General features: G+C 42.3%; 1 pseudogene; it reads left to right on the top strand.

Moving 5' to 3' along the window:
* The first annotated feature begins 492 nt into the window (after positions 1-492).
* LOC111764274 (serine-threonine kinase receptor-associated protein-like) overlaps positions 493-9,878 on the top strand; it is a 115,244-nt pseudogene continuing 105,858 nt past the window's right edge.

Raw genomic sequence — 9,878 nt, 5'->3', positions numbered from 1 at the left:
CACCAGAGTGGGCAGAATGGGGTTGGAAATCCTTCAAAGCCTCATTCCCAAAGAATTGTCATTATTTAACCTCCTGGTTGGTTTCTTGGAAAACCCCAGTAACAAGACCTGTCTTTATTTTACATGACCAGAAGCCTTCAAAATGTCTAAAGTATTTCCCCAGGGTTGTTTATTGAAAAAAAAAAATTGGCTGCCTATGGCAGTGGATAATATATGAGGCAAACAATAGGATAACCAAAGAGGTTAAAAGGAAAAGTTGGAGATTGTCCCTCTCTCCTCTCCTCCTTTCCTCCCTTTTCCTCACTTGGCCTGTCCACCGCGGACTCCCTGATCCTTCCCTAACTCCCTCTTGACTTCAGTGCCACAAAATTGGTCCCCCTTTTCCTGTTTTCTGGCCCAGTCCCAGGGAAAGGGCGCCACAGTTGAGGAGAAAAAAGAAGACAATGACTCTCAGTTTACCAGCTGTTAAGAGATTGCTGCTTTGCCGCCGCCATGGCAATGAGACAGAAACCACTCACCTGCTTGGGTCACAGAAGGCCCGTGGTTGACTTGGCCTTCAATGGCCTCATGCCTTATGGCTATTTCTTTTTTTTCTCTTTATTTATTTTTTTAATGTTACATTAAAAAATATGAGGTCCCCATATACCCCCCACCCCCCTCACCCTACTCCTCCCTTATGGCTATTTCTTAATCAGCGCTTGCAAAGAAAATTGTGGGATGCTGTCTCAGGAGATTAATTGATGACCCTGGCTCATAAACACATTATCATGTCTGTGGCTTTCACTCAAGATAGTAATTATTTGTTAACCAAGGGACAGAATATACTGTTATGCATGTGTGACTTAAAAAAGACCTGAAGCAGACCCTAAGGAAATCAGTGGTCACGCCTCTGCTATTAAAAAAGACTCTGTGGAACACAAATTCCAAAGTTGGGCCAACTGACGTGGCACTGAACTCCAGAGCCATCTGCCATGACCATAGAACCTGTGGGTCTCTCTAGCCCTCAGGAGAACCAGTACCTGGGTTTCTATCTACTTTGGCTGTCTCTGAGACCCTGCTGAGACATGTGTAAGCATTACCCCTCTGATGACCTCGCAACTCTTTTTTGGAGACTCAGCCATATCAACTCATTTGTCCTTTCCATTTCCCCCTTTTATCCAAAGTCAAAAAGCAGTTTTTAACACCTGATATTACATGTAGGCTGAGCTATTCTGCTGATCTGAGTTGACCCTTTTATGTGATGGAATTGGACTCAGATGTGACCTTTCCACATATGTCTCCTGTGTTACTTTTACTGGACCTGTGGTTGGCACTGGGGTTGGTGTATACTCAGGAGACTTGAATCTCTGGACTGTCCATGTGATGGCCAGGTCATGAGCCTCAGCAGACTTGCAACTCCTACATTCTGGTTTATTGGACTTACCCTGGCCAGCTAACAGGGAGGTGAAGAAGGTCAACCACCACACCAGGGAGCCAAGAGTCCCTACAACTGCAAGCAGAATTGCATCCATCATCCATATGGAATCTAAGCCCCTTCTTGATATAGAGGGGGAGTGGACATAATCATCCCAGGGTCCACAGGATGGAGAAATGGAGTATGGATTAGAGTGGACTTACTGGTGTTCTACTATTGAACTGTTGTGATTAGTACTGGAAGAAAATGTAGCATTGATGTGGAGAAAGTGGCCTCGGTACCTGGCAGATGGGTGGTACTGCAGGGACAGATGCTGGACATTGTATGTCCTGCCATGGCCCACTGGGTGGACTGGGGGAGAGTGTAAACTACAATGTAAATCACTGTCCATGTGGTGCAGCAGTGCTCCAAAATGTATTCACCAAATGCAATGAGTGTGCCACTATGATGAAAGAGGTTGTTGATGTGGGAGGAGTGGGACAAGGGGGTGGGGTGTATATGGGGACCTCATATTTTTTTAATGTAACATTTTTCTAAATGGAGAAGGAAAAAAATAAAATAAAAAGTCTCTGTGGGCGGCGGACTTGGCCCAGTGGTTAGGGCATCCGTCTACCACATGGGAGGTCTGCGGTTCAAACCCCGGGCCTCCTTGACCCGTGTGCAGCTGGCCCATGTGCAGTACTGATGCGCGCAAGGAGTGCCATGCCATGCAGGGGTGTCCCCGCGTGGGGGAGCCCCACACACAAGGAGTGCACCCATAAGGAGAGCCGCCCAGCATGAAAGAAAGTGCAGCCTGCCCAGGAATGGCACCACCCACACGGAGAGCTGACACAACAAGATGATGCAACAAAAAGAAACACAGATTCCCCTGCCGCTGACAATAACAGAAGCAGACAAAGAAGACGCAGCAAATAGACACAGAGAACAGACAACCGGAGTTGGGGGGGGGGGGGGGCGGGAGAGAAATAAATTAATAAATAAATCTTTTTTTAAAAGCCTCTGTGGTGTAGTGATGACAAACAAATTCTATCAGGTGATGATAAATCTATTTGTCTTTGTGATCAGGCTACAATGACTACTATGACAGAAGTGAAATCTCTAAATTTTAATATGTCAGTTAGTAGTATGGAATATATTCCTGAGGGAGAGATTTTGGTAATAACTTTTGGAAGATTTATTGCTTCTCATAGTGCAGTAAGATTGGAGCCAGTTCAGGAAGAGATGAGAGGTGGAGGCGTCTTTGGGACATGGAGCTGCCCTGGATGGTGCTTCAGAGGTAATCACCGGACATTGTAAATCCTCACAGGGCCTACATGATGGAATAGAGGAGAGTATGGGCCATGATGTGAACCAATGTATATGAGGTGCAGAGGTGCCCAAAGATGTACTTACCAAATCCAATGGATGTGTCATGATGATGGGAACGAGTGTTGTTGGGGGGGGGGGGGAGAGGGGGGGTGGGGGGGTGGGGTTGAATGGGACCTCACATATATATTTTTAATGTAATATTATTACAAAGTCAATAAAAAATAAAAAAATTAAAAAAAAAAAAAGATTGGAGCCAGTTAAATCCTTTGAAGCTCTTGCATCTCTTTGTCCTGAGAAAGAATTTCTTATTGCAGGTGATGAAGATTTTAAACTTTTTAAGTATGATTATAATAGTGGAGAAGAATTAGAATCTTACAAAGGACACTTTGGTCCTATTCACTGTGTGAGATTTCTTTTTTTTTCACATGATTTTTTTTAATTGTCTTTTTTTTAAAAAGATACATAGATCACAAAAAGTGTTACATTAAAAAATATCAGAGGTTCCCATATACCCCACACCTCACCCCCACTCCTCCCACATCAACAACCTCTTTCATCATTGTGGCACATTCATTGTATTTGGTGAGTACATTTTGGATCACTGCTGTACCACATGGATTTTAGTTTACATTGTATTTTACACTCTCCCCCAGTCCATTCAGTGGGTTATGACAGGACGTATAATGTCCAGCATCTGTCCCTGCAATATTATTTAGGATAACTCCAAGTCCCAAAATGCCCTCCCCCACATCACATCACTTCTTCCCTCTCCCTGCACTCAGCAACTACAGTGGCCACTGCCTCCACATCAATGATACAATTTCTTCCATTGCTAGAGTCACAATAGTGCTATAGCAGAATACCAGTATGTCCACCCTTAGCCATCATCACAACATATTAAAACAATTTCTATTCCCACCAGCCATACTGCCATTGCCACTGAAATATTCTTTTCTTTTCTTTTTCCTTTGTCTTTTTTTTTAATGTTACATTCAAAAAATATGAGCTCCCCATATAGCCCCCATCCCCCTCACCCCACTCCTTCCCCCATAACAACAACCTCCTCCATCATCAGGAGACATTCATTACATTTGGTGAATACATCTCTGAGCACCGCTGCACCTCATGGTCAATGGTCCATACCATAGCACACACTCTCCCACAGTTCACCCAGTGGGCCATGGGAAGACATACAATGTCTGGAGAACTCTATGACAGTGGTTCTGAAGATGGAACATTGAAAGTAGGCAAACTGTGATAGGAAAAACATAAGGGCTTTGGAAATGTGTGCTTCCTGAAGAAGGTAGTGGTGAACTGGCAAAGTGAACATCAGTTTTCCAGAGACAACAGAAGAGGAGCTAGGAGAAATTGCTTCAGAGAATTCAGATTTCATCTGTTTTAGTTTGCCAATAAGGTACCAACGCAAAGTACAAGAAATGTGTTTGCTTTTATAAAGGGAATCCATTTGGGATAAAAGCTTATAGTTCCAAGGCTGTGAAAAGTCCAAACCAAGGCACCTTCAGAGATGCTTTCTCACCAAAGTCAGCTATTGTAGATCCCAGTGTGTTGCCATGTGGGGAAGCAAGATGGTCACCATTCTCTGTGGAAGTCTCTGCCTTCTCCTCCAGAATCTACCACCTCTTGGAGCTCAGCTGTGAGCAATCAGGCATAAGGCTTGTCTCTTATTAGGCCTCCTCTCTTTCTTTCTCTGGGCCTCAGCTCCTTGAGCCTCTTAATGGCTTCCCTCTTCAAAGCTCAGCTGTGGGTGAAAACTTTCTCACACAGCAACATCAAACATAGCAGCTCCATTTTCCTGTGTCTGTCTGAGTGAGTGTCTCTCTGTATTTCCATTTATATCTGACCCAGCAAGGGGGCAGAGACTCAACCTAAGTCACACCTCACTAATATAGTCCAATATAAAGCCCTAAATTGATCTTAGGTAATCTAATCAAAAGGCCCTCAACTGAATTCAATGCAATCAAAGGGAATCATATCCAGAGGAATAGATTAGTTTACAAGCATAATATTTCCCTTTTGGGGATTCATAAAAATAATCTCAAACTACCACACCATCTATAGAGCAACTCCTTAAGTTAAGGCCTGAACATCAGGCATATGCCACAGATAATATAAATGTATGGACTAAAACAAAGAAGCAGTAGTGGTTAGGGCGTCCGTCTACCACATGGGAGGTCCGTGGTTCAAGCCCCGGGCCTCCTTGACCCGTGTGGAACTGGCCCATGCGCAGTGCTGATGCGCGCAAGGAGTGCCGTGTCACACAGGGGTGTCCCCCGCGTAGGGGAGCCCCACGCGCAAGGAGTGCACCCACAAGGAGAGTCACCCAGCGCGAAGGAGGGAGCAGCCTGCGGAGGAATGGCGCCGCCCACACTTCCCGAGCCGCTGACGACAACAGAAGCGGACAAAGAAACAAGACGCAGCAAAAAGACACAGAAAACAGACAACCGGGGGAGGGGAGGGGAGGGGGGGGAATTAAATAAATAAAAAATAAATCTTAAAAAATAAAGAAAAATAAATAAAAAATAAAACAAGGAAGCAGAGAAAAGCATCAGTCTTCCAGAGTTCTCTCTGTTTAAGGCAAAAATGGGCAGAAAATATTGGGAAATATGAATTTGTTCCAGTGGTGAAACTAACTAACTTGAGATTACCTATAATGAAAACTCAGGTATATCATAAGAAGGAATGTGGAACAATGCTCTTGTAGTAACAACAAGATTATTGTCTTTTTGAATGAATATGTGCAAGGCAACATCCAATTTCTCTCATTACAGTTAGATATCTTGAACCTGTTTATATCATTATGAAGAAAATAATATAATGGCTTGTTTTTTATATAATTGTTTATAGTTAGCTAAGCACATTGCCTCTAAGACAAAAAAGAAAAGCTCGGTCATGAATAAGATGACCAAAGGGGCTATGAAAAATTATGATATTTATATTCAAGGTATTCTAGAAGACCGCATACATGTATAGAACTGTATGCGTGCCCAGGGCTGTGAGAATGGTCTGGAAAGGCATGGGAAGACCTTAAGTCTTCACCTCTGGAGGACCTTTAGACTCTGCACAAGCTAAAATTGGAGAAAGGCAGAATCGTCAACAACCTGGCTGAGGGTTGAAGGTGTGCCCCAACATGCACATAGAGCCCCTCATCGTTTCCATGAATTTAAGCAAATCTCTATTTAATCACTAGTTGAACACTAAGATAACCAAACAGACACTTCAGTGGACACATATGACAAAGAACATAGACTTTCCAGAATTAGTTGAGAAAAGGCATTAAACAGCCATACAACATAAACTACAACAAGCAGCAACAACAGCAAACTCTGGAGAGGGAGGAGAATAAGATTCCCAGAGTTATCACATTATATTACATGAAATATCAGTTTTCAACAAAATATTATGAAACATGCAAAGAAACAAGAAAGTGTGAAACATGCACAGAAATAAAAGCAATAATAGAAACCATCCCTGAGGAAGACCAGACATTGGATATAGAAGATAAATACTTTCAATCAGTTATTTTAAATATGTTGAGAGAGCTAAGGGAAACCATGTCTGAAGGACTAATGAGGAAAGCAGACTTGACCCAATGGATAGGGTGTCCACCTACCACATGGGAGGTGCACGGTTCAAACCCCAGGTCTCCTTGACCCATGTAGAGCTGGCCCATACTGATGCACACAAGGAGTGCCATGCCACGCAAGGGTGTTTCCCATGTAGGAGAACCCCACACGCAAGGAGTGTGCCCCATAAGGAGAGCCACCCAGCGTGAAAGAAAGTGCAGCCTGCCCAAGAATGGCGCCACACACACACAGAGCTGACACAAGGTGACACAACAAAAAGAAATACAGATTCCTGGTGCTGCTGATAAGGATAGAAGCAGTCACAGAAGAGCACACAGCAAATGGACACATAGAGCAGAAAACTGGGGGGAGGGGGGAAGGGGAGAGAAATAAATAAATAAATATTTTAAAAAAAAGAACTAATGAATGTAATACAACAATGTCTCATGGAGTTGTCCTGGGTGATGTTGCAGGGACAGTTACCGGACATTTTATGTCCTCCCATGGCCCACTGGGTGGAATGTGGGAGAGTGTGGGCTATGGTGTGGACCATTCCCCATGAGGTGCAGCAGTGCTCAGAGATGTATTCACCAAATGCAATGAATGTCTCATGATGATGGAGGAGATTGTTGCTATGGGGGGAGGAGTGGGATGAGGGGTGTGGGGGGTATATGGGGACTTCATATTTTTTTAATGTAATGTTAAAAAATAAAGACAAAAAAAGAAATAGAGAATATCAATAAATATACGGAAATGATACAAAAGCACCAAATGGAAATTGTAGCATGAAAAAATACAATAACTGAAATGAAAAATTCACTAGAGGGGCTTATTTTAGTTTGTTAAATGCTACCAAAGCAATATATCAGAAATGAGTTGGCTTTTGCAATGGGATTTATTAGGTTAAAAAGGTTACAGTTCTGAAGCCATGAATGTGTCTAAATCAAGAGATCATAGATGAATATGGGCAGCACCCATCCCAAAAAACAGAATATCTACAACTGCAAACAAGACAGCTCCATCCATCTGCCCTGTGGAATCTAAGACTCTCTCAATCAGAAGCAGAGTGGGCATCACCATCTTAAAATCCTCAAGATTGTAGAATGTAAGAACATAAGGGAGAATGCAACTATGGATCAAAGTAGACTTGTTATTATTCTAATAATGCAAGAACTTGTAACATAGATATAAAGACAGTGGTCACCAGATGTTCTGAGGGGAGGAAGAGGGAAGAATAGGAGTAAGTGGGGCATTTTGGGGACATTGGAATTTTTCTATTTTATATTGCAATGACAGATACAAGTCATTATAATTTTTTTCAAAACATATAAAATTGTGTGGTGCAAAGTGTAAACCATAATGTAAACTACAGACCATCATTTATAACAATGCTTCAAAATATATTCATTAACTGTAGCAAATGTACCACACTAATGAAAGATGTTGTTAATAGGGGAAAGTGTGGGAGAGGGAGATGGTGGGTTATATAGGAATCCCCTATATATTAAATGCAGTATTTATGTAATCCAAATCTTCTTTAAACATAAAGGGAAAAAAAAAACAAGACATCATCAGAAATGCTTTCTCACAGAACTGTAGATGTGGGCAAGCAGGGACATGGGCATCTTCTTGTTTCTCCCCTCTACTAATTATTTTCAGCTTAGGAGTTTGTGTGTCTGTGGCTTTTCTCTCTCCTGGGCTCATTGAATTCAGCATCTGGACACTTCTTTCTGTCTCTGCAGGTTTTTCCTGTGTCTGTGGATTTTATTCCAATGTTCATAATGGACTCCAGTAAGAGAACTAAGATCCGACTGGGCCATGTTCTACTGAAGTGATCTAGTCAAAAGGAAGACCTCTTAGCTAAATCTAATCAAAAGTTCCCATCTACAATAGGTTTACACACAGAGAAATTGATTGGCTTTAGAGAACCTAATTATCTGGGGTCCACAAAAGATACAAACTGCCACAGGACTCATCAGAAGATTTGAGAAGGCAGAAGAAAGAATCAGTGAACTTGAAAACAGGTCATTTGATATAACCCATTTTGAGGAACAGAAAGAAAAAAGAATAAGGAAAAATGAATAGAGATTCTGAGAAGTGCCCTGTGGCACTTTGAAGCACACCAAAATATGCACAATGGGAGTCACAGAAGGAGAGAGAAAGGAGTAGAAAGAATATTTGGAGAAACAATGTCTGAAAACTACCCAAATCTGATGAAAAAACATTAATCTACACATCCAAGAAGCTCAACAAATTCCAAAGTAGAATAAGCTCAAAGAGATGCACACCTAGACACATCTCATAATCAAATTGAAAGACAAAGAAAGAATATTGAAAAGAGCAGAAGAAAATTTACTCATCATGTGTGTGATACATATTGTATTTCCTATCTGGATGAGGATTAACCTCACCCTAACCCTCCTACTCAGAATGCCATCCCATAATATCCTGGAAGCATGCCAAGTTTTGGCTGCTATAATTTTGAGTACAGCCCACCCTGAGTTTATCTTGTTTTGAGAAAAGAGTACATACTAAGTTGTTTTCCCAATGCTTGCATGCAAGCCTCTGGCACCTAGCCACTTTTGTTCCTCAACCATATATAATCTGTAGAGCAGTTGCCACACGTGCTGATATACTCAAGTGAACTTCTTGCCATTTAGCCATCCATTTTGTTGTAGCTACAGCTCTCTGTATTTAAGTTCCCTAATAAATGCTTTTGGATTAAACACTCTGATGTTTAGTGTCTCTGTCTTTGGAATCTAAACCAGTCCCATTGTAGGGTGGTTTGGGGCAATCCTGCCTGGGTCTTCCCTATGTTTTTCTTTCTGGAAGAGTCCTGCTGCTGGTTCAGTGAGATACAACCTCCTCACAAAGGATCCTTGGTAAGATTAACAACTTATTTCTCATCAGAAATGATGGAGAATGAAAGGCACTGGGATAACATACTCAAAATGCTGAGGGCAGGAAGGGTGACTGACAACAAGAATTCTATATATGGCAAAACTATTCTCTAAAAATCAAGGAGATTGACAACCAAGAAGATAGTGATAGAGTACGGAGCTCCAAGAGTCAGCTCATCCAACAAGACAGTATTCTACCAGAGTTAACTAAATCACCTATTTGGGGACTCCAGAAGACCAGTAGAGCATCCCACAACATCCTTCAAAGAATGGGAGGAGGAGACTACCCATCTGCAAAGAGGATTCATAAATAGAACACTCCACATCATGGAGGATGACGCCCATACTCCACTGGCAACACAAGCTGCCTTAGGAGATATTCCGTGGCTGGAATTGGAAGTTCCATTTCCCAAAAACAGGGGAAGAAGAGAAGATTAGGCACCACTGCAGCTACTGATTAATAAATTCAGCTGGCTATAGTACAATCCAAAGAACAGCTAAGTTTGAAATTGACCAAGTCAGGAAGAGGCTGGTAGCCACCATTTTTATTCTGTCCCTGGCATGAGGGAAGGCAGGACAGATTGAAAATCATAATGCTGGTAGGGACCCGCATCTTTTCACCCAGATCAGATTGCAGCCCTAACCTAGGCAGCCCCACCTCTGGAAGGAAGA

Source organism: Dasypus novemcinctus, chromosome X (genome assembly GCF_030445035.2).
Source record: "Dasypus novemcinctus isolate mDasNov1 chromosome X, mDasNov1.1.hap2, whole genome shotgun sequence".
NCBI classification, from domain to species: domain Eukaryota; kingdom Metazoa; phylum Chordata; class Mammalia; order Cingulata; family Dasypodidae; genus Dasypus; species Dasypus novemcinctus.
The sequence above is the reverse complement of the archived record's forward strand: the minus strand, read 5'-3'. Positions and strand labels throughout refer to the sequence as shown.